Here is a 5,685-nt window from a genome sequence, read left to right on the forward strand (position 1 = left end):
ACACCTAAAGGAAATAGAAGCAGAACAGCAAAGACACCCCAAACCCAGCAGAAGAAGAGAAATAATAACAAAATTGATAAACCTCTAGCCAGGCTTCTCAAAAAAAAAAGGGGGGGGAGGACCCAAATAGATAAAATCATGAATGAAAATGGAATTATTACAACCAGTCCCTCAGAAATACAAGCAGTTATCAGGGAATACTGTGAAAAATTATATGCCAACAAACTGGACAACCTGGAAGAAATGGACAAATTCCTAAGCACCCACACACTTCCAAAACTCAAACAGGAAGAAATAGAAAACTTGAACAGACCCATAACCAGCCAAGAAATTGAATCAGTTATCAAAAATCTCCCAACAAATAAGAGTCCAGGACCAGATGGCTTCCCAGGGGAATTCTACCAGACATTTAAAACAGAGATAATACCTATCCTCCTCAAGCTGTTCCAAAAAATAGAAAGGGAAGGAAAACTTCCAGACTCATTCTATGAAGCCAGCATTACTTTGATTCCCAAACCAGACAGAGACCCAGTAAAAAAAGAGAACTACAGGCCAATATCCGTGATGGATATGGATGCAAAAATTCTCAATAAGATACTAGCAACTCGAATTCAACAGCATGTAAAAAGAATTATTCACCGTGATCAGGTAGGATTCATTCCTGGGCTGCAGGGCTGGGACACTCCTTGAAATCCCTTATGCCTAATTATCAATGAAACATGAAGGGAGAAGCTGGAGTGGCCTGGAAATAGTGGGGAGAAGATGCCTTATTGAAAAAAATCACAAGTCCCAGAGAGAGCACATTTCATTATCTGTTGCTGTGTATAACTTCCCCAAATTAATGGCTTACACAGCACCCATGGACATTTTTTCACGGTTCTGTGGATCTCCTGGGCTCAACTGGTGGTTCTCTGGCTCCATGAGGTACCAGCTGATAATGATATATCTCATGCTTGCCTGGCGCTGGAATGCCCAAGATGGGTTTACCCAATATCTGAGGAGACTAGAGTGGCTGGGGAGGGCTGGGCCTTCTCTCCAGCTAAGTGGTCACATTTTTTACACAGTGGCTCAGGGGTCCAGAGAGAGAAAGAGAAAACTGCTAGACTCCTTACCATCTAAGTCTGGAACTGGCGCAGCATGACTTCCACCCCATATGATTGGCCAGAACAAACCTCAAGGTCATCCAAAATTCAAGGGGAAGGGAAATAGGCTTCACGTCTTACAGAGATGGGAGCAGTTTGCTCAAAATCATCTTTGGAGAAAACAGTTTACCACAGGCAATAAGAGTAAGGGAGGGCAATCTGGATGGGGAACTTGGATTCAAGCCAAGCCTCCACCCCTCATGAAGATTACCTGGTTTATTGGTGCCTCAGTTTCCCCACCTATAACACAGAAAGCTTGGACTAGAAGGCTGTGAAGTTCCTCTCAGCTCTAACACTTGTGGTTCCGCAATCCGCATAAAGACTGTGCCTGGTAAGAACCCCAAGTCTTCCATCACTGGAACCCCGTTCCCATCCCCCACACCCCCCCTAAGCATTATCCATGGGGTACGTTCTTGCCTCCTCTTTCCATCCCAATTGAAACCAGAAGGTATTTTTTAAAAAACACCCACAAACCCCTATGTAGTTTCATCTCACACACAAAAAAAGGCTTAAAATTTCCAAGTCAAAAAGATTATGAAAAGTTTATGCAAGTCAAACTTTGCTTTCTCAGTGTATGGGGAAAAATGAATCAAGAGAGATGATGGTTTGGGGCAGATGTTTGCCTCCCTTTCAAGGGAAACATCCAGAATATTGAATGTATTTCTCTGAGTTTAAAAGTAATGAAAGATGTAAAGGATTAGGAAAAATTGAATCACCCAAATTATCACCACCTCAAAATATCCTGATTAAAATTTTTGTCTCTTTCTCTTTATGTTGTTTTTTTTTTCTGTGTATGTTTGTGGCAGGACCTTGTCGGTTCTGGGGTCCACCTCTTTCCCGAGAACTCTGGTAAAACCCTGACCAGTCTAAGAGGAAATCGTTCCTCTTGTGGATAATTGGTTTGAGAAGTGGGTTTGTACTGATTAATGATATATAATGGGAATTTCGCCAGGGGGTTTCTGGAAAGGATTCACTGCTATTATAAAGACATACACAAGGCAGGAACACAACATTTTCTGGCTCTGGACATTAGTGTGTGAGGAGTTAATGCCTGAAGCTGTTGGCATGGGGTGGGGGTGGGGAGGAACTAGCTAACGTGTTGATGGGGCAGAACCAGAAAAGTGAAATGCTCTTGGTTCATAGATCATTTGGAAAGACACCCAGTTAATCCCTGGAGCTGCCCATCTCCAAATTTCATGTTCTATGAGATAATATGTCCCCTTCATGTTTAAGCCACTTCTATTTATGATTTGCTATTACTGACAACCAAAAGTCTCTTCACCGTTGTAATATATGTAGGTGGTTAAAAGTAGTTTACGGGGCGCCTGGGTGGCGCAGTCGGTTAAGCGTCCGACTTCAGCCAGGTCACGATCTCGCGGTCCGTGAGTTCGAGCCCCGCGTCGGGCTCTGGGCTGATGGCTCGGAGCCTGGAGCCTGTTTCTGATTCTGTGTCTCCGTCTCTCTCCGCCCCTCCCCCATTCATGCTCTGTCTCTCTCTGTCCCAAAAAAATAAATAAACGTTAAAAAAAATTTTTTTTTTTAAAAAAAGGAGTTTAGAAAGTTTATTCCCTCATCCAACAAATATTTAATGAGGATGCCCCATGCACCAGGCTTGAGTCATTCGTCAGACACACTTTGGCTCTGCATTTTTCCACTTAACATTTTCTCCAGTCATTAAAAACTCTTTGTATATGTCATTTTCATGGCTTCATTTTAATAGCTACTTTATTTAGCCATTTCCCTATTATCTGACATTTAGATTGCTAAGAATATTCATTATTAAAAGCAAAGCCATGGTGAACATCAATGTACATGATGAGTCACATTTCTGATATTTTTTGGGACATACTCCTAAAAAAAAAAAAAACAGAAAAAGATGCAAATATTTTTAAGATATCTGAGACATTCCCAGATTGCTTTCCAGACAGTTTATGCCAATTTATATATCCCCATGCAGTGTTTGATATTTTCTGCTGCATGTGAGGGCACTCTCATAATACACATTAAAAAAAAAATGTTTCTAGAAAGAATTGTGATTCAAATCTACAGGACACATGTACCCAAAAAAATCTATGGCATAAAAAAAATGGGAAGGGATGCTGTCAATGAATAAAGGAGACTTAAAAGATACGATGCTTGGATCTTATTAGCATCCTGATTCATACAGATCTGTAAAAAGATATTTTTGAGAAATTTGAAAATAGCCTGGGTATTATTTGGTTTTAAGGAATTAGTGTTAGTTTTATCAGGTGTGACAATGTCGTAGTGGTTATGTTGGGAAAATAAAGTTCTTGTCAGTTACAGACGCTTCATTATTAATGCATGAAATGGCGTGCTGAGATTTCCTTGAAAATACTCCCACAGAAAAAGAAGGTAGGGTGGGATAGGAGAACCATGGCTGGCAAAATGTTGACAATTGCTCAAAGTCGGAAATGAGGGTTTATTCTAGAATTCTCCCTACCTTTGTGTATGTTTGAAAAATATCATAATGCAAAGCTTTTCACTTTTTTACCTTGATTAACTTTTTTAAGGAATGGTGGTCAACAGAATATATGTAGAAGGCTGGGAGACTGCAGGCCTGCCCTCCTGTCTTCATGGTCTAAATGAAGGGCTCTGTTGGGGTTGACTGGGACCCGGGAAGTCTCTAGCTGCTTCATTCCTGGCCCCAAGGACACCAGAGAGCCTGATTTGGTCCCAGCAGCTGCCCTAGGGATTATAGTCACAGTAAAGCAGATCTGAAATGGTTCAGGGGAGCTAGACCAAAGTAGATTCCAGGCAAGCTTCCTCGGACTCCAAACCAAATTCATGAGCCCTTGGTCCTCCTGTCAGCTAGCTCATGTGCTCCCAGACTCAGGGGTTGGACCTGAATCAGAAGACCTCAGACGTGAAGCACAGAGAATAAATTATATATTGAAAAGCACCACCTGTGACAATCAGTTTCCTTTGTGTGCCTATGAAATACAAGGAGACCAAAATGCATGGGGTGTAGCACATTTTTAAAACCAACTTAATTACATCACTTGTTGGAAGAGGCACACATAACATTCAGAAACATGTGTTTTAGTAAATGAAAATTGTAGGGTTTCAGTTTCTGATGCAAGCCGATCCCCTGATTTGGGTACCAGATTTGGCAGCCACTGTGGTCTGGGTGTCTACGTAAAGCATGGAACTATAGACGCTTGGTTAATTTCCCTCCCTCAAGGCTACTCCTGATCCGCACATCTGACAGCGGCTTGCACTCACTTAGCACAGTCAGGTGGAAAGAACGCAGGCCTGGGAGACAAAACAGATCTAGGTTCTAATTCCAGCTCTGCGCCTTTCGGCAAGTTACTCAGCTTCTCCATTCTTCTTTTTCTCATCTGTCAAATGGGAAGAGTAGACTAATAATCAACACCCAGCAAGGGTGCAAGGGGCCGGTGATACCTGGCAGAGGGCAGGTCTTTGGTGATGCTCCTGTCTTTTCCCTCCACCAGGGAGGACCGTGAGGCTTCTTATTCCCAATCCAAGGCATCCCTAATGGTCAGCCTTATGGGGCTCAAAAAAGGGGAAGGCTTCCTATGAAAAAGCCTGTGTTATTAGCTTCCACACTTCTAAGCTCTGACAGTAATAGAAGCTGTGGAAACACCTCTTAACTGCAAACCATAGGACGCTGCCTCCTGATGCTTCCCCCACACAACCTCTTATGCCATTTTCTGTTACTTTTGCTGATTGAAAAGATGGCAGTGATCAAGCCAATACAGCAGGTGATCAAAACTCATGGCTTATCAATTCTGTAATAAAATCGAATGATTAAAAAAAAAAAAAAGACTCTAGAGATTTTAAAGCCCTGGAACATGTCTAGACATGTCATTTATTGGAAAAGTCAGTTTGCCGAGCTTGCTAGCCTGGCTTCAGTCACGCCCCTGATTGTCGTCACTCAGCCCAAGTGAGGTGGCGTTCGAGACCCTAAAGCCGGGATAATAACTCCGTCGTGCCTTATTTTGGCCGTTGACTCGCTGTGCCTTGTTTTGTAGATAGCCGTGGATTTGTCCCAGCCTGGAGGCTAGGCTCCTTGAGGTCGAGGACCTTCTCCAGTTCACCACCGCATGGCCCAGACAGTTAGTGCAGGCCCTTGCACTTAACAGGTGCTTAATAAGTTACTGCTGTAAACTTTGAGAGCTACTCTTAACTTCTCTACTCTCAAAGACTAAAATAATTAAGCCACCTCTGGGGTCAGAAAAGAAGATTTTGGAGAAGCAAACACTTGCCCATTTAAATCTCACGTTCTCTGATTAATAATCAGAGGGAGGCAAGCACCTCCCTCTCCCTTGTTATTCCTGGGCTTTCCCCATTTTCAATACCTTTATCCAGTTCCTGGAATATTGTTGGGTCAATAAAAGGCCCCCAGATAAATGTTTCTCTTTTTTCTGCTTGTTGCCTCAGTTCTGTCTCCAATGAAGAAATCCCGAAGACTCCTCTGGCCTTACAGCTTTGGGGCAGGGGCTCCAGCTTTCATTTTTCATTTCATTTCATTTCATTTCATTTCATTTCATTTCATTTCATT

Source organism: Herpailurus yagouaroundi, unplaced genomic scaffold (assembly GCF_014898765.1).
Source record: "Herpailurus yagouaroundi ecotype Mexico unplaced genomic scaffold, PumYag 141, whole genome shotgun sequence".
Classification (NCBI taxonomy): Eukaryota; Metazoa; Chordata; class Mammalia; order Carnivora; family Felidae; genus Herpailurus; species Herpailurus yagouaroundi.